At 58.2% G+C, this 27,127-nt stretch overlaps 1 long non-coding RNA gene across 1 annotated transcript; it reads left to right on the forward strand.

Moving 5' to 3' along the window:
• The first annotated feature begins 299 nt into the window (after positions 1 to 299).
• LOC133358308 (uncharacterized) lies at positions 300 to 20,570 on the forward strand. The gene is made up of 4 exons (XR_009757045.1): positions 300 to 336; positions 2,164 to 2,211; positions 10,614 to 10,680; positions 19,709 to 20,570. It is a non-coding gene; the product is annotated as an uncharacterized LOC133358308 (long non-coding RNA).
• Positions 20,571 to 27,127: the final 6,557 nt, after the last annotated feature.

A 27,127-nucleotide genomic window follows, 5' to 3' on the forward strand; every position in this document is an offset into this window, starting at 1 on the left:
TGGTGACGATAAGCCACTTCGTGTGCGCTATCATTTTCGTTGGCCAGGTCGCTTCTGAAAAAGAGCTATTATAGCAACTTAGTCGGACTTATCTGGTTAAATAAATAAATAAATTTGTTGATAGTTTTAAATCGTTTTTTAAAATAGTTCCACTCCAGGCTAGAAGGCATGAGGCTTCTCGGCCATCTCCCGTTGCTCATGGACTCATCTCCCGTTACTCATGGACTCATCTCCCGTTACTCATGGACTCATCTCCCGTTACTCATGGACTCGTCTCCCTCCCGCGTCTCCCTCCCACAGACGAACAAGAAGACATCTTCCCCGTTCTTCAGAAAAGTAAGTTTGCACCCTGCAGTCGATTTAGTGACCTGAGAATTTGTAACGCGCGGGTTGCCCCTTTAGCCTGCTGGTGGTGCCGGTGGTGGTGGTGATGGTGGTGGCGGTGGCGGCGGTGGCGGTAGTAGCGGCGGCGGCGGTGGTAGCGGTGGTGGCGGTGGTGGTGGTGGTGGTGGCGGTGGTGGTCGCGGTGGCGGCGGCGGTGGTGGTGGTGTTGGTAGCGGCGACAGTGGTGGTGGTGGTGGTAGTGGCGGTGGTGGTGGCAGTGGTGGTGATGGTGGCGGCGGTGGTAGTGGCGGTGGTAGTGGTGGTGGTAGTGGCGGTGGTACCGGTGGTGGTGGTGGTAGCAGTGGTGGTGGTGGGAGTGCCGGTGGTGGTAGTGGCGGTGGTGGTGGTAGCGGTGGTGGTGTTGGTGGCTGCGCTGCTGCACGTGTCTGTCTATAGTCCAGCTCTGCTCAGGCAGCAGCAGCAGCGGTGAGGGTTGGTGGCTCACCGCACACACCAATGTTGTGAAACTCCCGATCCATGGGTCATCGTCGAGGAGGAGGAGTAGGTGTCCTACACCGGCTTGCCAAGATAAGGGCGGTACAGCCCAGTGTGGACTAATCTCCACACGTTCAGATACTGACGAGCACAAGGCAGCAGACATCGTGCTGCTCGCAGCAGACATCGCAGCTATCGCAATATTCACCTGAAGACGACCGCTTGTGTTGCGTTCGAAACGTCGTGATTTTTTGTTGTTGTATTTCTACCTACGTGACTTTTACGAAAGAACCAAAGAGTGAGGACAGAGTGTGTCCCCCCCTCCCCCATCACACGCATGCATTTTTCTCCAGGTGCTCCGGTCTCCTGCTGCGTTAATTGGCCGTTGACACCTTCATATGTAGAGGACCGCAGAGCTTGGAGCAATTGTTGGTAGCGCCCGGCTCCTCGTCGCGAAGCTCGTCTGGGCGCCACGGTGGCTAGGAGATGTTAACTACCTTGCCTGGTGTACAGGAGGTCGTGGGTTCGATCCCGACCCTGACGCCTGCTGCTGTATATTTGGAGTTTGCGTGTCTCTCTCTCATCATCATTATCACGGTGGCGAGGAGATGTTAACTACCTCGCCTGGTGTACAGAAGGTCGTGGGTTCGATCCCGACCCTGACGCCTGCTGCTGTATATTTGGAGTTTGCGTGTCTCTCTCTCATCATTATCATCACGGTGGGGAGGAGATGTTAACTACCTCGCATGGTGTACAGGAGGTCGTGGGTTCGATCCCGACCCTGACGCTTGCTGCTGTATATTTGGAGTTTGCGTGTCTCTCTCTCTCATCATCATCACGGTGGCTAGGAGATGTTAACTACCTCGCTTGGTACACAGGAGGTCGTGGGTTCCATCCCGACCCTGACGCCTGCTGCTGTATATTTGGAGTTTGCGGTGTCTCTCTCCCCGTGGTCGCGTGGATTTTCCTCTGGGTCCGTCGGTTTTTTTTTCTCTCCACATTTAGAGTATTTGGCTGCTGTACATTTCCACATGGTAGGCCACTTAGTTGAGCTAGCATTTGTGATAGCCAGATCGCTTCTGAAAACGAGAACGACAGCTCAGTGAGCCTTACCAGGTAAAGTAAAAAGAATAGTTTTTCATAATGTAGTCTGTGGTTCCTCCTCCTGACGCCTCTGAGTAGCCCCCCCCCGTCTCTATGAGAGCCAGCGAATACCGTGCGGAGATGGTGCAGTAGAGTATTTGAAGTGTTGAGTATTATCACGGTAATTATAGTTGCACGCGTGCCGCGTCGATCCTCTATTGCCACGCAATGCTGATGTCGCTCTCTCGCTGTGCACTTCAGAAAGTCCCGATGAGTTCTACGGCCTCATGGGACGATCGGCTGACATCGGTAAGCGCTTGAGATCAGCACACACACACACAGGGACATGTACACATAGGGACACAAGGACAACGATCCCCCGTATAACCTTAACAGACTGTAGGGGCAAGTGCTGTTAGCGAGCACCTATGAAGGCCGCAACGGTACACGAGGGGGTGGGTAGCCAGCACCACGCCCGACCGCCTTTGTCTCCCTAGTGGTGATGTTTATACACCGCACCAGGTACTCATTTGAGGCTGAGTCGACCTAGGGGATGCCCAGGACCGGTTCAAATAATCGTCACCGGTGTTGGCCGTGAGCGGGAATCGAACTCGGGTCGCCGGGTTCATAGCGCAGCGTAGCGCTAACCGCTACACACGTGCGCGTGCGTGCGCTCTCTCTCCCCGTGTGTGTGTCTGTGTGTGTGTGTCTGTGTGTGTCTGTGTGTCTGTGTGTGTGTCTGTGTGTGTGTGTGTCTGTGTGTCTGTGTGTGTGTCTGTGTATGTGTGTCTGTGTGTGTGTCTGTGTGTGTGTGTCTGTGTGTCTGTGTGTGTGTCTGTGTGTGTGTCTGTGTGTGTGTGGGGGCCGTTGGCCCCCGGGGTCCCTCCCGCCTGCATCCCCTATTCCGTTTACGTTACCCCACCTCCCTATTACTCGCTACGGTTTCGCCGGCATTCGAATGCGACGCCCCTACTGTTACAGCCTCGCGCCGCGCTCCCACGCTGCGAGCATACGTGCGCACATCATCGTCAATCAAACGCCGTGCTCGCAGTATAGCCCTGTGCGGCACGTTACCAATGCGCATCCGTATCCGACATGTAACGAACGTATGCACACACACACACGCCGCTCCGTGCACTCCAACTCCACACCAACTACGCAAGTTATGATCGCGCACCTGTATCACACACGGAGTGAACACACGCGACACCCACTCTTGCGCCGCTCTGCGCAGCGCTCGCCGTCTGCTGGCCGCTTGCGTTATGATCGCGCACCTGGGGTACGCCTATTACGCACGCCGCGAGCTTACGCACACACAGTACCACACGCGTTCCCACACGCAACCCGCGCGCTCAGCTCCGCGCAGCGCTCACTCACGTGGCGAACCACTGTGCACACAGCGCACCCACACGCTCACACCGCACGACAAGATCACGCGAGACCACGCTTCACTATTAATGATTTATTATATGCTACCTGCGAATTGATGTGGAATCAGTGAGTCGACGAGGCTGGCCTATTCCACTAAACCTGTACTTATTCCCTATTTATCGGCTTACGATACCCTACTTCACCTCCCCACTCACTGCTTGGTGCCCGCGGAGGTTCGCTGCTCTCTGCGCTAACAGCGTACCTCGATGCGTCGCACGGACGTCCGGGTCGCTGGCTGGAAGTCCTGCTGGTCCGCTGGCCTGGAGAGAAGGGGCGATTTTCCCTCTGCGCCCCTCTATTTATCCTCCCTACCTCCAAAGGGGATGCTGCGCTGAACAATGGGCTCGTGCACCCCAAGCCCGCGCACGGCAGTCCCCAGGCGCTGTTGATATGCTAATCAGTGTGCTGCGTGCAAGGCGTAAATCCTAATTAATCCCTTACCCTCCCTAACAATAGGGCCTGCGCGCTCAAGCGCAATTATCCCAACCCTCCATGACTATGCGCAACAGCCCCTGTGACCCCGCTATTCATGCTGTCTCGTGCCTCCCGTGCTTGCCCCGTCGACTCGTGGGGGTGTGTGTGGGGGGAAATGCGCCTCAACCGCGGTGGCCGAATGCCCCACGCCGCGACCACACCATATTAAGGCCGGCAGCAGCGCCGCGGTACCACGTAGCACGGGGGAGGTCATCCAATTCCCTGATCGCCGGAAACCGTGAGAATTAATCCCGATAAGGGTCTCTCGGATAAAAACCGGTCGATCAGGTAACCTTCCCTTCCAGCTCTATGGGGGGGGGGGGGGGGATGCGTGCGGGTGTGTGCTTATGTGGGGCGGGTGATGGGGGGCAGTGCGGTGGGGGAAGCCGGGCGGCTCCCTGGCTCGGCAGAGCGGCCCCGTCGCTGTGGCACCACATAGCCCCCCGGGGTGCCAGTCCCCGTCCCGGGTTGACTCGAGCACCTCGCCTGGGTTGCCCCCACGAGGTATCGCCGCGGGGTCCGCGGGATTCGCCCGGCCCTTGTGGCTGGCCTCGGGGGTGGCGGCTCCGTCTCCTGGGGCTCCGGCGGTGGTCTCCTCCTCCATTCCAACGGCTCCCCTCGGCCCCTGGCACCTGCGGGCTGGGGAACAAACTCAGAGGCGGTGGGGTTTAAGGGTCGCCGTCCTCGTCGCCCCCGGCCCCGCCCGGGGCCCCTCGGAGCCCTGGGCTCCGTGGGGCCCATATACTGCGCGAGGCCCCCGGGCACGGGGGATGCGGGTACTCCGGGGTTTCGGGGCCTTCGGGTGACGGGGTTCTCTCTCGCCGGGGCCGCTTTCCACGGTTTTAAGCGGCGGACATTGACCACCGTCTCTCGACCCCTCTCCCCGCCATCAATTAGTACCGTCCAGGGGGAGATCTGTCGCACCACGGTCCAGGGTCCCCGCCAGTAGGTCGTCAGTTTCCCCACCTGCCCGGCCCCGACGCGAGGGGTGTGTAGCCACACCTTAGCACCTGTCAGGAATAAGGGGGGTTCCATGCGGGGTCGGGTGCCCTGTTCCTGCCGCCGATGCGCGGCTTCCCCTTGCGGGTATGCTCGGCCTCGGGCTTCTCGTAGGGTCTCCAACAGGTGTTCCACGGGGCGGCTTCCCTCCGCCGGCTGGGGGGAAGGGACGCCGAATAGCAGATCTGCGGGTAAACGAGACTCACGGCCGAACATCATTAAAAACGGGGTTTGTCCCGTCGACGTGTGTACGGTGGTGGCGTAGGCGAAAAGGGCGTAGGGGAGGTGTTCATCCCAATCCCGTTGATTTGCGGCCGCCATACGTTTGAGTTTCCCCGATAAGGTCTGATTCATGCGCTCCACCATCCCGTTCGCCTGGGGGTGGTACGCTGTGGTTCGGTCCTTCTGGATTCCGAACTCTCGGCACAGTGCCTGGAACAACTCGGCCTCGAACTCGCTACCCTGGTCGGTGAGGACTCGTTCTGGGATCCCGTGCTTAAGTACGTAGTGTTCCACAAATGCCCGGGCCACCACCAAGGCCGTTTTATCAGGGATGGCCACTGCCACGGGGTAGCGGGTGAAATACTCTACTGCGACTAGGATATATCGGTTGCCTCGATGGGATCGCGGGAATGGCCCCTGTAGGTCGATCCCGACCAGCTGATTCGTGCGGCTGACGCGGAACGGCCTTAGGGGTACCTGGTATCGTGCCGGTTTCGGCCCGCACTGCTGACAGGCGCGGCAGCCCTGTACCCAGGCCGCCACGTCTTGTGCCAATTTGGGCCAGAGATACTGGCGACGCAGGGTCTCTCGAGTACGTCGTTCCCCATCGTGGCCCCCGAGTGGGTGGTCATGCACCAGCCGTAGCAGCTGGGGTCGCACCTGGGCAGGACACAGATGCACCCCGGCTGGCCGGCCTCGGTTAACTCCCGTACCACTCCGTTCTGCACACACAACCGGGCATACAAACCGCTCCAGGGTCCTGGTAGGGCGCTCTTTTCCTCCCGCAGTGCCGCCTCCACTGCCGCCAGATCCGGATCTCGCTGCTGGGTCTGTCTCAGCTGCTCGTCGTTTAGGCCCGGGAAGGCGCAGCCGACGTCCTCCTGGATCCGTCCAATCGGGTCCCGAGCCGCGGGTCCCGCGCTTGCCGGGCGGTCGACGGGATCCTCAGTGCCACCTGTGAGCGTTTCCGTGGCGCACACTGCACTCTCTCTCGCTGGGGGGGGGTCAGTGGCCGCGGCCTCTCGGGGGTCCGTTGCCTGCCGGCAGCGTCCCCCCGTGAAACACGGGCAGGCCTCCTCCGCCCTCGTCTCGGCGTACACCGTGGGTCGCCTCGACAAGGCGTCCGCGTTTGCATGCGTCCGGCCAGCCCGATACTCGATTTGCAGGTTGTACTCCTGCAACTGCGCCAACCACCGGGCCATCTGCCCCCGCGGCTCCTTGAATGTAAGAAGAAACTGCAGAGCATAATGGTCAGTGCGGACGCGACATCTCCTGCCGTACAAATACGGCCGGAACTGTTTGCATGCGAAAATCACGGCGTACAACTCTTGGCGGGTCACGCAATAGTTCAGCTCGGCCCCACTCAAGGTCCGGCTGGCGTACGCGATGACTCGTTCCGTTCCATCCTGTACCTGTGACAACACCGCGCCCAGCCCGCTGCTGCAGGCGTCGGTGTCCAAAATAAAATCGGTGGTAAAATCGGGGAAAGCGAGGGTGGGGGCGTGGGTGAGGTGATCTTTGAGAGTGGTGAAGGCCGTCTGGCAGGCCCCCGTCCACTGGTAGGGGTGCTTAGGGGAGGTGAGTTGGGTGAGAGGGCGTGCAATCTCGCTGAATCCCTTTACAAATCGACGATAATAGGTGGCGAGCCCCAAAAATGATCTGGTCTCCGTCAGATTCCTTGGCCGTGGCCACTCCACTACGGCGCGTACCTTCTCCGGATCGGTGCGCACGCCTGCCTCGCTGACGCGATGCCCGAGGTACCCCACCTCGCGTTGTGCGATGTAACACTTACGTGGCTTGAGCTTGAGATGAGCCGCTCGCAGTCGCTGGAACACCTCGCGAAGCCTGGACCAATGCTCAGACAAAGATCTACTGAACACTATCACATCGTCCAAGTAAATCAGGCACTGTTCCCACTGCAAGCCCCGCATCACCAACTCCATCAACCGCTGGAACGTCGCGGGCGCGTTAGTGAGTCCGAACGGCAACACTCGAAACTCAAACAGGCCCATCGGGGTGGTGAATGCGGTTTTCGGCCGATCCTCCTCCGCCATCTCCACCTGCCAGTACCCGGACGCGAGATCGAGGGTGGAAAAATATCGCGCTCCGGCGAGGCTGTCGAAGGTGTCGTCGATGCGGGGTATGGGGAAGGCATCGCCGAGCGTGACTGCATTTAGTTTACGGTAATCGACGCAGAACCGGGTTGACCCATCCTTTTTCGTTACTAGTACCACTGGGGCTGACCAGGGGCTCGCCGAGGGCTGAATTATGTTATCGCGAAGCATGTCCCCAACTGCCTCTTTGATTTGGGCGCGTTCGGGTGCGCCCACTCGGTACGCAGGGAGTTTGATGGGTCGGGCTGCACCGGTGTCAATTTGGTGCTTAACAAGATCGGTCCGACCCACGTCCGAGTCGTGTTCACTGAACACGTCGGCATACTCCCGCAGTAACTCGCGCAGCCGATCGCCCTCTCCCTTAGGTAAATCCGCCCATGGTACATGTAACGCGTCGAGCAGGGGAACGACCTCGGCTCGGGGAGTCGGGCCGACTCGCCAGGCCAGGTCCTGCTCACCCTCAGGACGACCGGGGTCCTCAGCCCAGAGTGCGAACACCGAGTCGTTAGAGTGGCGTGCGTGCAGGGGGTGTACTGTGGCTATCGGGGTGCGCCGTCGCAGTATCGCTGGGGTATTGTGGGGGTTAAACATCCGCATAAACAATCGGTCCCCATCTGCGTTTACCAACGTGGCGGATCCCACAACCCCATACCGTTTTGCCAACTCCGGGTGAGGAGTTAGCATTACCTCCCCTTCCACCAGCGACGTGGCCCCCGTGATCCCCGCCACCAGCTCCCGCAGCCAGTCGCCAGGAGTCACCGTTTCTGTGGGCGTTGTTGCTGGAACCTGTGTGGAGATCACTCGCTCGCCATTATTCTCACAGCTTGTTTGTGTCGGGGCTACGTCGATTTCACCCCCCGGTGGTCCCCTCTCTAGGGGGGCCTTAGTGTTTGACCTTAGCTCTTGTCTAGCTCGGGCGACCTGAGGACAGTCCCTCACTAGATGCCCTCGGCGATCGCACATATAACATGCCCGGGGAGGGGTGGCGGCTCCGTAGTGGGCTCTCTGCCCACTCCCTCCTCCCCCAGTGCGCTGCTGCTCATACTCTGCTCTAAGTCGCGCTATCCTTCCAGTTAGCCCTCCTACCTGTGGAGTCTAGTTCCCCCATCTCGGATCGGATGGTTCTCAACGGAGGATTGCAGTTGGGTCATATTTGTATCTGTTTCCTCGCGTACCTGGGTTACCTGGCCGGAGACATCCTTTATACCCGTTTGTATACCGGCAACCCATCCCGGGGTTGTCTCGCGGGACACTGGAGGCTCTCTTTCCCGGCCCCTTACCGTCCTCGCGAGCTCCTGTTCCTCCTCCTCGTCTTCCGAGAGCAGGCTCGCAATGACGCGCTCTCGTCCCAGCCCCCGGAGCTGCGCGCGTTCGCTGTGAATTCTTTCACACTTACGTGCGCGCTCGACAAGGGCGTTAAAGGGAAGACGTGGGCAGCTATGTCTGGCTGCCACCACGCCGTGCGAGACAGGTACCGCTGGATTTTCTCGGCGGCCAGTTCCTCAATAACATCAGTTGCGTACCCCGGGCGTGCGATCTTTGTTAACTCGCGCACATCCTCGGCGTAATCACGTAGATCTTCGCCAGGTTGGCGACGGCGCGCCTCTAAGGCCGATTTTGCTTCCTCCTCGTCACGCGTGCCGAAACGCTGATCGAGTCGGCGCATCAGCTCCTCTAGCTGTGTCTGTGCGCTCGCGGGTAACGCTTCTACAAAATCGGCTGCCCGCCCATCAAGATTCATATTAAGTTGACGTACTGCCTGCGCGTCCGTCCATCCATTAATTTCCTTGGCCCCTAAGAGATTGCGGGCGAATGCCTTCCACGAAGGGGCCCCCGGGCCGGTAAATATTAGTCTTATTTTAGCGTGAGGTAACGCGGGGGTCCGTACCGCTTCCGACACCAATTTGTGGGGGCCGTTGGCCCCCGGGGTCCCTCCCGCCTGCATCCCCTATTCCGTTTACGTTACCCCACCTCCCTATTACTCGCTACGGTTTCGCCGGCATTCGAATGCGACGCCCCTACTGTTACAGCCTCGCGCCGCGCTCCCACGCTGCGAGCATACGTGCGCACATCATCGTCAATCAAACGCCGTGCTCGCAGTATAGCCCTGTGCGGCACGTTACCAATGCGCATCCGTATCCGACATGTAACGAACGTATGCACACACACACACGCCGCTCCGTGCACTCCAACTCCACACCAACTACGCAAGTTATGATCGCGCACCTGTATCACACACGGAGTGAACACACGCGACACCCACTCTTGCGCCGCTCTGCGCAGCGCTCGCCGTCTGCTGGCCGCTTGCGTTATGATCGCGCACCTGGGGTACGCCTATTACGCACGCCGCGAGCTTACGCACACACAGTACCACACGCGTTCCCACACGCAACCCGCGCGCTCAGCTCCGCGCAGCGCTCACTCACGTGGCGAACCACTGTGCACACAGCGCACCCACACGCTCACACCGCACGACAAGATCACGCGAGACCACGCTTCACTATTAATGATTTATTATATGCTACCTGCGAATTGATGTGGAATCAGTGAGTCGACGAGGCTGGCCTATTCCACTAAACCTGTACTTATTCCCTATTTATCGGCTTACGATACCCTACTTCACCTCCCCACTCACTGCTTGGTGCCCGCGGAGGTTCGCTGCTCTCTGCGCTAACAGCGTACCTCGATGCGTCGCACGGACGTCCGGGTCGCTGGCTGGAAGTCCTGCTGGTCCGCTGGCCTGGAGAGAAGGGGCTATTTTCCCTCTGCGCCCCTCTATTTATCCTCCCTACCTCCAAAGGGGATGCTGCGCTGAACAATGGGCTCGTGCACCCCAAGCCCGCGCACGGCAGTCCCCAGGCGCTGTTGATATGCTAATCAGTGTGCTGCGTGCAAGGCGTAAATCCTAATTAATCCCTTACCCTCCCTAACAATAGGGCCTGCGCGCTCAAGCGCAATTATCCCAACCCTCCATGACTATGCGCAACAGCCCCTGTGACCCCGCTATTCATGCTGTCTCGTGCCTCCCGTGCTTGCCCCGTCGACTCGTGGGGGTGTGTGTGGGGGGAAATGCGCCTCAACCGCGGTGGCCGAATGCCCCACGCCGCGACCACACCATATTAAGGCCGGCAGCAGCGCCGCGGTACCACGTAGCACGGGGGAGGTCATCCAATTCCCTGATCGCCGGAAACCGTGAGAATTAATCCCGATAAGGGTCTCTCGGATAAAAACCGGTCGATCAGGTAACCTTCCCTTCCAGCTCTATGGGGGGGGGGGGGGGATGCGTGCGGGTGTGTGCTTATGTGGGGCGGGTGATGGGGGGCAGTGCGGTGGGGGAAGCCGGGCGGCTCCCTGGCTCGGCAGAGCGGCCCCGTCGCTGTGGCACCACATGTGTGTGTCTGTGTGTGTGTGTCTGTGTGTGTCTGTGTGTGTCTATGTGTCTGTGTGTGTGTGCCTGCTGACTCGCCACAGAGCAAGCGCTGAGTCAGAGCAATGGGAAGGCGAGCAAGTGGGAAGACGGCAGCCTCCACTTACCCATGTGAGTGCTTGTCCCGCCGCGGTTCGAATGCGGACCGCCCGCCCGCCCGCCCGGCCGCTCGAGGTCCGGTTCCGTTTCCAGTTTACAGTCGTATCTCGGTACACGTCGTTAATTCGTTCCAGAAGGTGGTAGGACTTATACCGAAAATGACGTGTACCAAACGAATTTTTCCCATAAGAAATAAAGGGAAAGGAAAGAATCCGTTCCAGAGTATAAGAAATGAAATTGTATATGGCACTTTATACATTCATGGGATTGTATAAAATAATTTAGACACTACTTATTACTAAAATGCATACATATGTTAAAATAAATGCGTAAATAAATTAAGGGTTGTGCACTGAACGAGATCTACTGTACAGGCAGACTGAGGAGTGGCACTTTGTTTCAGTCGTGAACGGGGGGTCTACGCGGGTACACGGTGACTCATCACGACCCATACAAGTTCTCGCAAGCGCGTCGTATTCCAAAGCACGCGACCATGGGGAACAAGAGAGACACGCAAACTCCAAAAATACAGCAGCAGTCGTCAGGGTCGGGATCGAATCCACGACCTCCTGTAGACCAGGCGAGGTAGTTAACATCTCCTAGCCACCGTGATGATGATGATGAGAGAGAGAGAGACACGCAAACTCCAAATATACAGCAGCAGTCGTCAGGGTCGGGATCGAATCCACGACCTCCTGTAGACCAAGTGAGGTAGTTAACATCTCCTAGCCACTGTAATGATGATGATGAGAGGGAGAAAGACACGCAAACTCCAAATATTCAGCAGCAGGCGTCAGGGTCGGGATCGAATCCACGACCTCCTGTAGACCAGGCGAGGTAGTTAACATCTCCTAGCCACCGTGATGATGATGATGATGAGAGGGAGAGACGCAAACTCCAAATATACAACAGCAGGTGTCAGGGTCGGGATCGAACCCACGACCTCCTGTAAACCAGGCGAGGTAGTTAACATCTCACCAAGTCGAACGGTTTGTAAGTCGTAACGCAACGATGATGTCGAGTAAATAAAATGTATGCCACTGATTCTGAAGTGATATATACAGGATGGCCCCCAACGTCAGGCCACACGGTGTTGTTTCATTTATTTTATCACTGCCATTAATTTTTGTTGATTATGTATTCAAGTTAATATTTGACCTCGTATCGTTATTAGTCGTGCATTTTTCTTCCTCCTATTTCGGATGACGATTTTCAAAACGGAAAAGGCAAAATAAACCTCGGCTAAAGACGACAGCGCTCAATTGGTTGTTCACAAGCGCTGAACGAGGGGCAGTGGTAACATTAACACATTCCTGCGGGGGGAGCTGGTAGGAACGTTGGGTTGCTCGGTCAATGGCCAGGGTCAACGGCGGCGTGGTGTATTCCGCAAATATTCCCGACTGTGAGGGCGGGCACAAGCCGGCGTGAGTAGGTTAAACGTTGAGTTTTATAAGGGCACCACGGGGTGACCAGCCCCTCCCCACCCAGCCCCTCCCCACCCAGCCCCTCCTCACCCACCCCACCCAGCCCCCCCCCACCCTCCCCACCCAGCCCCTCCCCACCCTCCCCACCCAGCCCTACCTTCCCCACCCAGCCCCTCCCCACCCAGCCCCTCCCTCCCCACCCAGCCCCTCCCTGCACGACGGACGGACGGACACAATAATCCCCTGTGGGCTGGTGTAACCAGGAGGTTCTTACCAGTGAAGTATGGGAATTGACGGCAGGAACTTCTTGACGGGTAACACACTTTTATTAAATCCTTTAGGTATCACAATACAACGTGTGGTCTCTCTTCTTCCTCCGACACACTCCACTAATCTCGTGTAAGCTCTAGGCCTCTGGCTACACCCGATACACTTGACTCGTGTAGACCCTATGCCTCTGGCTACACACAATATACTCGACTCGTGTAAGCCCTATGCCTCTGGCTACACAATACACTCGACTCGTGTAAGCCCTATGCCCTGGCTACACATAGTACATTCGGCTCGTGTAGACCTATGGCTACACCCACTACACTCGCCTCTGGGTTACACAGAGTCCCGGTCCCCTTAGGACAGCGGGGCTAGGTACCGCAGGGCTCTAGGTCTTCATCCCCGTCTTCCTTCTTCGCTGGTTACACACTGCCCTTACGCCTGTGTGCATCCCCTTTTATAGCCCCTGCTCACGAGGGACGGAGCTGATGCGGCGTCGACGTGAGCGTCGTTCCTTAATGACCCAATCACGACGCACTCTCTCTACGATCCGCTTTCCCCAGCGCGTGTTAACATTACTCCACCAATCACACTGCGCTGCCACCTGATCACTCCCTCTCAGCGCGTCACCGCCCACAGCCAATCGGTACCCCGTAACCCACGACCCCGCGCTGACCCCTGATCCTCCACCGTCAGCGCGCGTCACCACCTACACAGCCAATCATCACGCACTGTGCATACGATCCTTAATCCCAGCGCGTATCACCTCTACATCACCCCCTCCCACATAGCTTGCAGCCGGCCCGGCTGTTAACCTACAACACAACATAACGCAACGCAGTAATAAAGAACTCCACATCCCAGTGTGCCCCGTAACACAACAACAACAACATAACACAACCTTAAATATGAAGCAATATACAGCCCGACGAACAACACAATAAAAGCGAACACCGTAAAACGAACGCGCCAAGTGTCACTGTGACCCACGCAGTGCCGAGGCGCTCCGGCTGCCTCGACTCCGCACGTGGTAGGTTACACAAAGTAGCGCGACCTAGCGCGAGTCCGTCTGGCCGGTCCGTCGTATGGAACGGGACGTTGGCGACCGTCCGGTGTCTCCGGCAGCTCTAGACGGCACGGGTCGGGCCTGGAAGGACCGGCCCCGCCGTGAAGATCCGGCCGCCGGTGGTCGGCAGCAGTCAGTTCCGAGACACCTGGGAGCGGATCAGGCGGAGACATGTGAGGAGCAGGCAAGGACAATTCCCCCTCAGGGTCGTCGGTCACGTCACATGCTCGGCCCTCACGACACAAGGGGAGGCCATACGGAGGCGAGAACGGTTTCAGTCGGGAGGGGTGGACGTACCAACGGCGTTTCCCCCATTTTATCTGAACGCACTGGGGGCGTGCCACCCGCACGACCTCCACGGGTCCCCGCCACGGCTTCAACAATTTAGGCGACGTGGCCAAAGGTGCCTGAGGGCAATGCAGCCAGGCCTTGTCACCTGGTTCCCAATTGTGCACGGACACCTTCCGTGCCCGCAACCGCTCGTTCGCAATTTGGCGAGCCCGCGAATTAAGCCGTGCGGCCTCCCTTGCCTCTGTCAGTTTATGAATATTAAATTTAATATGCTCTGCCAATTTAGAATTAGTTCGTGGTGCGGGCAGACCCAGCTGCGTTTCCATGGGCGGGTCGGCTTCCCGACCGTACATTAGAAAAAACGGGGAAAACCCCGTAGCTGCATGGGGGGCCATTCTATACGCGGCAAGGACCCCAGGGACCTGCAGGTCCCAATCAACATGCGACTCACACACCTGCTGGCACAGCATAGAGGTCAATGTCCTGTTAAGCCTCTCCACCATCCCGTCCGTCTGCGGGTGGTACGGGGAGGTACGCACCTTTTTGGTACCCAACAGGTCGCACACCTCCTGCAGTAATTTACTCGAAAAATTTTTCCCTTGGTCAGTCAGCAAGCGTTCGGGAGCCCCCTTGTCCAGGACGTAGCCCTGGACAAAGGCGTCCGTCACAGCCGCCGCCGACTGGTTGGCGAGTGGCCACGCCATAGGCCACCGGGTAAAATATTCGACCCCCACCAACAGGTACTTATTACCCCTAGGCGTGACCGGAAAGGGCCCCAGAATATCGAGTGCAACGAGCTCGTTAGTGCGCGAGACCTGAATAGATTGCAGCGGTGGATTAGCTGCCACGGGCGGTGGTTTCCGTCTGGCGCACTCAACACAACCCTTCAGAATATTCACCACGTCACCCCCCATTCCCGGCCAATAATAGTCACGCTGAAGCAGGGCAAGCGTTTTGTTAACTCCCAAATGCAAGAGGCGTTCGTGTGCGGCCAAGACAACCTTCCCCCTCACAGCAGAAGGCACCACAATCGCATGCCGCCGGGACAAACTGTCCCATCTCATCAACAGGCCCTGCTTAAGCTCGTAGGAGCCAGTTCGGTCGTGGCTACCTTCGGAACCCTCCGTCTTTCGGCGCAATGCCAGCAGGGAGCTGTCCGCCATTTGGAGACGGCCCCACTCAATCAACGACAGTGAGAGCAGCGAGTCCTGACCCCCTGGGGTAGCGGGACCATCCCCAATTGGTGTGCTCGCGGTCGCAACCAACGCCTCCCTACCTTCCGTAACCGGAGGTTTACAGCGCGCCGATCCCGATAAGCACGCACATTTGTGACAAGGCAACAACCGCGACAGGGCATCGGCATTCGTGTGTCGCAACCCTTTACGGTACGTAGTCGTGAACTGATAGTCCTGGAGGACTTCCAACCACCGCGACAATTGGCCCGAGGGCTGGGCAACCCGTAATGAATACTGGAGCGCCGCATGGTCCGTCCGGACCGTGAAATGACGACCATAGAGATATGGCCTGAATTGTTGTACAAAAAAAACAATGGCAAGTAGTTCACGACGGGTGACGCAGTAGCGCTGCTCTGCCGGCGACAACACCCTGCTACCATAGGCGACCACCCGTTCGACCCCTCCAACGACTTGGGACAGCACTCCCCCAATGCCCGTGTTGCTAGCATCCGTGTCTAGCAAGAAGGGACTCTCAAAGTCCGGATAGCACAAGGGTGGGGCCCTTACCAAGGCGTCCCGGAGGGAGCAGAATGCAGCCTCCTCCTCCGGTCCCCACCGGAACTTCACTCCTTTTGCCGTTAAAGCGTGCAAGGGCTTTGCAATGGTGGCGAAGTGCTCAACGAATCGGCGATAATACGAAGCAAAACCGATGAAACTGCGCACGTCTGACACTGACGTGGGCGTCGGCCACGAACTGACACAGTCCGTCTTCGCAGGATCGGTAGAAATCCCCGAAGAGTCGACAATGTGACCCAAGTACCTCACGGATTTACGAAAAAGATGGCATTTGGCCGGTTTAAACTTTAATTTAGCCGATCGCATTCGCAAGAACACCCCTCTCAATCGCTGGAGGTGTTCTTCGAACGTTTTACCGAAAACAATGACATCGTCAAGGTAAATGAGGCACGTCTCCCACTGCAAGCCCGACAAAACCAATTCCATAAGACGCTGAAACGTCGCAGGAGAGGAGTGAAGTCCCATGGGTAACCGGTTAAACTGAAACAGGCCCCCTGGAGTCCGGAATGCAGTCTTAGGCTTAGACTCCTCGTCGAGTGGCAACTGCCAAAATCCGGACAATAAATCAAGAGTCGAAAAGTATCGCGCACCGGACAATGCGTCGAGAGACTCGTCCATCCTGGGGAGCGGATACGCGTCGGCCACCGAGATCTTATTCAGGCGGCGGAAATCGACGCAAAATCGCAGGGACCCGTCCTGCTTTTTAACGAGCACAATAGGTGCTCCCCAAGGACTGGAAGAAGGCGAAATAATGTCGGCTTCCAGCATATCGTTAACTGCCGACTGAACATGTTCCTTCTCAGCAGGACTCAGTCGGAAGGGATTTTGCCTGACCGGTGCCGCATCGCCCGTTTCAATGTGGTGGCGTAGCAGGTCCGTGCATCCGATATCATACTTATGTTTACTGAAGACATCCGAAAATTCAATCAGCAACCCGCGCAACGCACCCAACTGTAGCGCTGACAAATCGTCAGAGTCCGCGCACAGCATATCAATCCAATCTAGGTCCTCCTTTGATGGTACGCTATTCGTGGGGCTCGGATCAGCCTGCGCAACCAGCCTCTCCTCCGCAGGGACCCGTGCCGCGTGAGCCAGCACGGTGCCCTGCTGAATGACGGCCGGCCGCGCCCCAGCGTTTAAAACCATGACAAACGGATCCCTGTCTGCCCCAACCAAAGTGTGAGCCACCGATAAATCGAGACCTCCAACAGCCCTATTAGAAGGACCCAAAAGCATGGCCTGTTCCGAGGCCTCCTTCCCCCATGGCTTCCGTAACCGGAGGGGAATCAACATTTGTGAACCCGGGGGCACGTGCACGGTCTGTGTTGCTAACGCCTGAATGGTAGCGCACGCCGTCCGAATTACATTAGGGCTCGTCAAAAATGAAATACGGCGACCCGATGGTAGTTCAATGCAACGCTGATCAATGAGAATTTTGATGGGCATTTTCGCCAAAAAATCAGTGCCCAATAGGCAAGGAACCGCCAGGGAAGATGAAACGAAAACGGGTCCCGACAATTTGATATCACCAATGCAAATGGACGCCCTAATCTGACCGATAATGCCCAACGATCCCCCGTTAGCGGCGTAAAATGGCACATCCACCGGAAGAAGCGGACGACATTGTACCGGGAGAATATTATAAATGAGATCCGAAATAATAGTCGCCGATGCCCCCGTGTCCACTAACACCCTGACCTCGACCCCATCAATCGATCCGGTAACGACGGATGAACCCGCTGAGGCAGCCACTATTCTGTGCCCCAATTCCGACCATTTAATGTCTCCCCGGTCCCGGCCGAACCCCCCTCTCCGAACCGAATCCCCGAACTCTACTCGGCTCTCCCTCGTCGCAACGCGACGACCCATACGTGTCGAGTATGCGGGCCAAGCATGTGAGGTGCCGCGACTTGCCGGGGTTTGCAGTGATGACTTGGGGCCTTGGTCGTCGTCCAGCCGAGGTCCCATGGCGCGCTGACGTGGGGCGCGGCAACCGGAGGCCACGTGGCCACGAAGGCCGCAGTTATAGCAGGTGATGACAGTAGTCGGAGATCTCGGTTGCTCCAGCTTGCGGGCCGCTCGCAGAGGCGAACGACCCCCCGACCTCCAGTCCCCCGCTCGTCCCGCGATGAACGCGTCCTCTCGTGGGCTGACGACTTGGGGCACGGTGTCAACCGGACCCGGAGTTGAGGCCACGGCAGCGTTGCAGACGACCCCCTGCTTTCGTTGAAGGACCTCGTGCGCTTGCATGCTCGTGGCGACCCGTAATGAAGAAATATCGGTGTCGTCGGCCGTGTTGATGGGGACCCCCAGGTCCTGCGCCAACTTGAGCAGCTGCTCCAAAACCATCGCATCTTGGCCCTCCTCGTCCATACGAGGGAACGCGGCGTCAGCGAGAGCGAGCAACGCCGTGCGGTAGGCGAGCACGGTCTCCGTGTCCGCCTTCCGTCTTGCGTAGAAATGATGGCGGCACGCCGAGGGAGGACCGTAGACTTTGGCCATGAGAGCCAGCGCATCCTTGAGCGTGGAGCGGTCCGACCTGCGTGCGGACGTGAAGGCCGCGAGCGCGTTGTCGTCCAGCATGGCAGGCAGTGCCCGCAGTGCCGTAGCGTCGGACCAGGCGGACATCTCTTGATGCGCCAAAAATCTGCGCTGAAATTGGCTCCAATCCCCGCCTTCCGCCTTGAATGCTGACAACGTGGGAAGGCGCTGCTGAAAGATAAAGTCGTCCTCCTCCTCGTGCTTCCTCTCTGCCCCCCCGTCGGTGTGTAAGATGGCGGCCCCAGTGGCGGGTGTGTGATGGCGGTCCGCCGCGCGCGTTGGTGACGTCAGCGGCCGCGCATGGAGAACCGCTGCCACGTGGTGATGGCCGTTCCCGCCAAAAGTTGGAGCGGATGAAATGGCGGGAATCGCCAAATCGTTTTGGCGGGAATCTGCAGGGCGACCCTGTAGCACGTCGGCCGCCGTCCCCGCTCCTCCCGACGAGCTGATCTCCGCCAAGATGGACGCGGCGGCGAGCAGCAGCTCCGCCAGACGGGAGTGTGCCTCGCGAAGCACGGTGTCAGTCCCCCGTCGCTCGACCGGCGCCGTCGGTGGATCCTGCCCCGTGGGCAGCTCCTCTTCCTCACCCCCTGATGCCCGCTGGCCCGCGTCGTCGAGGTTGTCCTCGTGGTCAATCCCGTGGGTCCGACGGTTCCTCCTTGTATCCATGCTTGGAGGACCGTTTCACTTCTGACGCCAGTTGAAGTATGGGAATTGACGGCAGGAACTTCTTGACGGGTAACACACTTTTATTAAATCCTTTAGGTATCACAATACAACGTGTGGTCTCTCTTCTTCCTCCGACACACTCCACTAATCTCGTGTAAGCTCTAGGCCTCTGGCTACACCCGATACACTTGACTCGTGTAGACCCTATGCCTCTGGCTACACACAATATACTCGACTCGTGTAAGCCCTATGCCTCTGGCTACACAATACACTCGACTCGTGTAAGCCCTATGCCCTGGCTACACATAGTACATTCGGCTCGTGTAGACCTATGGCTACACCCACTACACTCGCCTCTGGGTTACACAGAGTCCCGGTCCCCTTAGGACAGCGGGGCTAGGTACCGCAGGGCTCTAGGTCTTCATCCCCGTCTTCCTTCTTCGCTGGTTACACACTGCCCTTACGCCTGTGTGCATCCCCTTTTATAGCCCCTGCTCACGAGGGACGGAGCTGATGCGGCGTCGACGTGAGCGTCGTTCCTTAATGACCCAATCACGACGCACTCTCTCTACGATCCGCTTTCCCCAGCGCGTGTTAACATTACTCCACCAATCACACTGCGCTGCCACCTGATCACTCCCTCTCAGCGCGTCACCGCCCACAGCCAATCGGTACCCCGTAACCCACGACCCCGCGCTGACCCCTGATCCTCCACCGTCAGTGCGCGTCACCACCTACACAGCCAATCATCACGCACTGTGCATACGATCCTTAATCCCAGCGCGTATCACCTCTACACCAGTATAACCGAATAAAATAAAACGCCCCACATTTATTTCAGAACAGAAATCGCCCGTCGCGCATTCGTGCGCACGGAACAGTCCGTGGGAACATTTGTCAAATAAATAAACTTTTTTTTTAATTCAATTTTTTTCTTAATAACCCTACGTGTCCTGAATTAACTTTGGGGGTTGGGGGGGTGTCACCCCCCCTTGGCACGACGCTTTACATTCCAGTTGTGCCCACAGGTGACGGCAACGCCTGGCGGTGGGGATGCAGGGGCACGTCCTGCGCTGGAGATGGAGTCGAATTCGAGTGAAACCCCCCCCCCCCATTCCCCCGTGTATCGTCACCGATCGGGTTGTTGTTTGTCATCAATGCGATGTCGCGTGTGTCGCCGGCAACGACCGCCCCAATTTACCCGTCGCCCCTACCCAGCGCTGAGCCAGATCCACACCCGAGCGATCGGTTGCGTGCAACTTGGTTGCGTGCAACCTGGTTGCCACTCGGTTGCTTGCGACTCAGCTGCGTGTAACTTCGCTGCAACTTGGTTGCCACTCGGTTGCTTGCAACTCGGCTACGTGCAACTTCGCTGCAACTTGGTTACTTGGTTACTACTCAGTTGCTTGCAACTCGGCTGCGTGTAACTTTGCTGCAACTTGGTTGCCACTCGGTTGCTTGCAACTCGGCTATGTGCAACTTCGCTGCAACTTGGTTGCCACTCAGTTGCTTGCAACTCGGCTATGTGCAACTTCGCTGCAACTTGGTTGCCACTCAGTTGCTTGCGACTCGGCTACGTGTCACTTCGCTGCAACTCGGTTGCAACTCAGTCGCATGCAACTCGGTTAAATGCAACTTGCCTCCGCGTAATATGGTTGCAACCTGCTTACGTGCAACCCGCTTGCATGCCAATCGGTTGCAGGCAACTTTCTTGCGACTCAGTTGCGCGCCGCTTGCTCTCGTGCAACCGACTCGCCGCTTGGGACGGCCTCGGCTCTCGCCCAATTTGCCGGGACGCGTTTCATTCGTTTCATTCGTTTCATTCGTCACTGTTGCCACACGATGGTGAGGTTGGGTCAAAGCCCCACAAAGCATTTAGCGTAGAACTCCACACTTCCACCCCCACACTCCACCCCCACACTCCACCCCCACACTCCACCCCACACTTCCACCCCACACTCCACCCCCACACTCCACCCCCACACTCCACCCCCACACTCCACCCCCACACTCCACCCCACACTCCACCCCACACTCCACCCCCACACTCCACCCCCACACTCCACCCCACACTCCACCCCCACACTCCACCCCCACACTCCACCCCCACACTCCACCCCCACACTCCACCCCACACTCCACCCCCACACTCCACCCCCACACTCCACCCCCACACTCCACCCCCACACTCCACCCCACACTCCACCCCCACACTCCACCCCACACTTCCACCCCCACACTTCCACCCCCACACTCCACCCCACACTCCACCCCACACTCCACCCCACACTCCACCCCACACTCCACCCCCACACTCCACCCCCACACTTCCACCCCACACTCCACCCCCACACTCCACCCCCACACTCCACCCCACACTCCACCCCCACACTCCACCCCCACACTTCCACCCCCACACTCCACCCCACACTCCACCCCCACACTCCACCCCCACACTCCACCCCACACTCCACCCCCACACTTCCACCCCCACACTTCCACCCCCACACTTCCACCCCACACTCCACCCCCACACTCCACCCCACACTCCACCCCCACACTTCCACCCCCACACTTCCACCCCACACTTCCACCCCACACTCCACCCCCACACTCCACCCCCACACTCCACCCCCACACTCCACCCCACACTCCACCCCCACACTTCCACCCCCACACTTCCACCCCCACACTTCCACCCCACACTCCACCCCCACACTCCACCCCCACACTCCACCCCCACACTCCACCCCACACTCCACCCCACACTCCACCCCCACACTCCACCCCCACACTTCCACTCCACACTCCACCCCCACACTCCACCCCCACACTCCACCCCACACTCCACCCCCACACTCCACCCCCACACTTCCACCCCCACACTCCACCCCACACTCCACCCCCACACTCCACCCCCACACTCCACCCCACACTCCACCCCCACACTTCCACCCCCACACTTCCACCCCCACACTTCCACCCCCACACTCCACCCCCACACTCCACCCCACACTCCACCCCCACACTTCCACCCCCACACTTCCACCCCCACACTTCCACCCACACTCCACCCCCAAACTCCACCCCCACACTCCACCCCCACACTCCACCCCCACACTCCACCCCCACACTTCCACCCCCACACTCCACCCCACACTCCACCCCACACTCCACCCCCACACTCCACCCCACACTCCACCCCCACACTCCACCCCCACACTTCCACCCCCACACTCCACCCCCACACTTCCACCCCACACTCCACCCCACACTCCACCCCCACACTCCACCCCCACACTTCCACCCCACACTTCCACCCCCACACTCCACCCACACTCCACCCCCACACTTCCACCCCCACACTCCACCCCCACACTCCACCCCCACACTCCACCCCACACTCCACCCCCACACTTCCACCCCCACACTCCACCCCCACACTTCCACCCCCACACTCCACCCCCACACTCCACCCCCACACTCCACCCCCACACTCCACCCCCACACTTCCACCCCCACACTTCCACCCCCACACTCCACCCCCACACTCCACCCCCACACTCCACCCCACACTTCCACCCACACTTCCACCCCCACACTCCACCCCACACTTCCACCCCCACACTCCACCCCCACACTCCACCCCACACTTCCACCCCACACTCCACCCCACACTCCACCCCCACACTCCACCCCACACTCCACCCCCACACTCCACCCCCACACTCCACCCCCACACTCCACCCCACACTTCCACCCCCACACTTCCACCCCCACACTCCACCCCCACACTCCACCCACACCCCACCCCCACACTCCACCCCCACACTCCACCCCCACACTCCACCCCCACACTCCACCCCCACACTCCACCCCCACACTCCACCCCACACTCCACCCCCACACTTCCACCCCCACACTCCACCCCCACACTCCACCCCCCACACTCCACCCCCACACTTCCACCCCCACACTCCACCCCACACTCCACCCCCACACTTCCACCCCCACACTCCACCCCCACACTTCCACCCCCACACTCCACCCCCACACTCCACCCCCACACTCCACCCCACACTCCACCCCCACACTCCACCCCCACACTCCACCCCACACTCCACCCCCACACTCCACCCCCACACTCCACCCCCACACTCCACCCCCACACTCCACCCCCACACTCCACCCCCACACTCCACCCCCACACTCCACCCCCACACTCCACCCCCACACTCCACCCCACACTCCACCCCACACTCCACCCCCACACTTCCACCCCCACACTCCACCCCCACACTTCCACCCCCACACTCCACCCCCACACTCCACCCCACACTCCACCCCCACACTCCACCCCACACTTCCACCCCCACACTCCACCCCCACACTTCCACCCCCACACTCCACCCCCACACTCCACCCCACACTCCACCCCACACTCCACCCCCACACTTCCACCCCCACACTCCACCCCCACACTTCCACCCCCACACTCCACCCCCACACTTCCACCCCCACACTCCACCCCACACTTCCACCCCACACTCCACCCCCACACTCCACCCCCACACTCCACCCCACACTCCACCCCCACACTTCCACCCCACACTCCACCCCCACACTCCACCCCACACTCCACCCCCACACTTCCACCCCACACTCCACCCCCACACTCCACCCCCACACTCCACCCCACACTCCACCCCACACTCCACCCCACACTCCACCCCCACACTCCACCCCCACACTCCACCCCACACTCCACCCCACACTTCCACCCCCACACTCCACCCCCACACTTCCACCCCACACTCCACCCCCACACTTCCACCCCCACACTCCACCCCCACATTCCACCCCACACTCCACCCCACACTCCACCCCACACTTCCACCCCACACTCCACCCCCACACTTCCACCCCACACTCCACCCCCACACTCCACCCCACACTTCCACCCCACACTCCCCCCCACACTCCACCCCCACACTCCACCCCACACTCCACCCCCACACTCCACCCCCACACTCCACCCCACACTCCACCCCACACCGCCCACCGTATATATTCTCACCCCGGGGCCTCGACCAGACCGTCTGTTAATAAAATAAAGAGCTTTATAGCTTATCGGATTCCTCCAGGATAGATAAATAAATACAGGGTGCGTACTTTTTGGTTCTTTCGATAATGTCACGTCGGTGAAAAAATAAAAAATATTGTGATTTAAATTTGTATTATTCACCTACGTGACTTTACCGAAAGAACCAATGAGTATAGATCCTTGCAGTCACGAAAACTTCAAATCTAGAAAAATGCAGGGTGCTTCAAAAAAATGTGAACACTTCGGAGTAGTATTTATTATCTCACGCACCCACTCACCCACCCACTTACCCACCCACTGACCCACCAACTCACCCAGTCACACACTCACTCACTCACCCACTCACTCACCTACTCACCCACCCACTCACTCACTCACCAACTCACCCAAACACTCACCCACCAACTCACCCACTCACTAACCTACTCACCCACCCACACACTCACCAACTCACTCACCCAAACACTCACCCACTCACTAACCAACTCACTCACCAACTCACCCACTCACACACCCACTCACTCACCTACTCATTCACCCACTCACTCACCAACTCACCCACTCACTCACCCACTCACACACCCACTCACTAAGAATCAGGGTAAACGCGCAGAACTAGTGGTGGGTAGAGACCAGTCGAAAAAGGTGAGTTTTCAAGACAGGACTTACATATCTCTTGACGCCTCTAATTGCCTTATTACCCAAAGGCAACATTAATTCGTATTTAGTGTATAATTATTATTAACTAAGCTAGCTTGCCATGGTTAGCCGCAATGAATCTCACCACTCGTGGTCCTGCAAACTTGCGTCTTTCGTAGTGCACAGGAGGTGACGATCGCACCGCGTTTCCAGATTTTTCGTTTCAACAAAAAATGTACACCCCAGTTAATCATTTCAAAAAATTTTCTTTTTCGCTCGCACACTTCGCACCGTGACGCGTGCGGCCCCGGGGTCCGACTGTCGCGCAGCCGGAGCGCTTCCGTGGTGAACACACTCACCGGCGGCATTGACCAGGGCTTCCTGTCGGATTCGAATCGCGAACCCTATGCCAACAATGTGTATGTACGCACGTATGCACCGTACGTAGCCGACCGTGCAGAATCGGAGATGCGGGGGAAGGACACCAACCTAAACACAAAAAAGCAGCTCTAAAGAAATTAGTTTCTCAATTTAGAACAATGAGCTTTGCTAAAGTGAGCGAGTCGCCTGCTCTGGTCGACATCATCGTCATCATCGTCGTCGCTGTGTATCAGAGACAAAGGCAGACTCCCCCTAGGGCACGGAGAATCATCGGGGCCACTGCCCCGGACCCCGTGATTAAACTACAAACATTTTTATTTTACCAGCAGGCGTCAGGGTCGGCATCGAACCCACGACCTCCTGTACACCAGGCGAGGTAGTTAACATCTCCTAGCCACCGTGATGATGATGAGAGAGAGACGCAAACTCCAAATATGCAGCAGGCGTCAAGATTCGAGATCGAACCCACGACCTCCTGTAGACCAGGCGAGGTAGTTAAAATCTCCTAGCCACCGTGGTGCTTTGGGAGAGACCCCACCGCGCTACGACATCGCGGTGTCGGATGTAATAATTTATGTTTCGTTTGAAGTCTTTGGGGAATGGGTGGATGGGTGGGGGGGAGTGACCCGCACGGCGTGATTTGCCCCGGGAACCGCACCCCCCACCGCCCCCCCCTCCTCCCTCCCCCCACCTACGGACGGCCCCGAGTAGAGAATCCGTGGCCGGATCGGACGCGAGGTTTTTCAGGCCGCAAGCCGGCATCGTCGCATCGCGGGACATGCTGCCGGACTCCGATAGGCGCTCGCAAACAGCCCCTTGCCGGGTTGATCGTGGCCGATGAACCCGGCGGCCCCGAGTTCGATTCCCGCTCACGGCCAACACCAGCACACGATTAATCTGAACCGGTCCTGGGCCTTCCCGAGGTCACCCACCCCCTCGTGTGCCACAGTGCCGGCCTTCCTAGGTGCTGTTCGCTAACAGCACCACTTGCCCCGGCAGATCTGTGCAGGCTATACGGGGGATCTTTGTCTTAGTGTGTCAAACACCCGAATTCGTAATGAGCGCAACCGATTTAAACCGTAACGGAGAATTCCGAGAGGGAGGGAGAGAGAGAGGCAGAGAAAAAAAAGTGCAATTCTCGAATTGGCCCCGACTCTTGCAGTGATGTTGTTTGGAGGCTGCTGTACGGGTGGGAGAATGTTGGCACGTGTTCCCTGCCATGCTTAAACATCGCCGCTGGGGAGACAAAGGCGGCCAGGCGTGGTGATGGCCACCCACCCGCCCTGTCGTGACCCGTTACCGGCCTTCACAGGTGCTGCTCGCTATCAGGATTTAGCCCATCCCCACAGGCACAATTTGACATCTGGATTTCGGGGGGGATAGGTAGGGGTGCGCTCTGTCCATCACATTAAGAATCGCGGGTGCATATAATTAACATCGCCTAGCCACCGTGTATGTCAAATGTAGCAGGCAAGTCGCGATCGGTCTTCTGCACCGAGGAATCGGTGCTCACCTCTCGTTTACATCCCCGCAGAGCAAGTGATGGAAATTCCACATTCACGTGGCCGGAGCGAAATTATTTTCTTTCCAAAGTACAACAACCATCGTTGAGTTCCCGCCCCGCCTACCCGCAAGGCGGTAGCAATTTTACCGACCCCCGGAGGGAGGGACGATGTGATGAGTCCACCCCCACCCCCTCCGCCCCTTCTCGATCGCGAGAGACACGGACCCACTGACCTCCTGTACACCAGGCGAGGTAGTTAACATCTCACCAAAAAAAAACACCTATCTGTTTCTAATGGCGTTGTCTCGCTTTACTTATGTTCAAACGCGTTCATCCTACTTCGGCTTTCTTCGTCTTTGCTAGTTTGAACGTTAAACTCATTTCACCGCATCTCCACCCACGCATTGCGCGCCTGAAAACGAGCGCTTAAGGCCGCTTGAAACTTTTAAAATAGTTGTTGTTGTTATTATCACGTGACCCCCGTGACCTTTTGAGTGGCAATGTTAATAAAAAAAATCACATACGGGGGGTGGCCCACAAGTCAGGACACGTGAGGGTTGTTTCACTTATGTTGACGCTGGCATTGCAAGTTTGTTTTCTATTCTTGTTTCTTTAAGTTAATGTTGCGTCTACCATCCTCGTTATTCGCACCGACTTTTGTTGCGAGTCGTCTACCTGCGCGGGGTCAACCTCCAACGGCCGACGAACCCGGTGGGCGACGAACCCGGTGGGCGACGAACCCGGTGGGCGACGAACCCGGTGGGCGAGTCGAGTCGGCAGATTACACAGCCCAGTGATTGCGCAATCTACATACACGGC

This window comes from Lethenteron reissneri, chromosome 61 (assembly GCF_015708825.2).
Source record: "Lethenteron reissneri isolate LAM-NWPU_2019-01 chromosome 61, ASM1570882v1, whole genome shotgun sequence".
Taxonomy (NCBI): Eukaryota; Metazoa; Chordata; class Hyperoartia; order Petromyzontiformes; family Petromyzontidae; genus Lethenteron; species Lethenteron reissneri.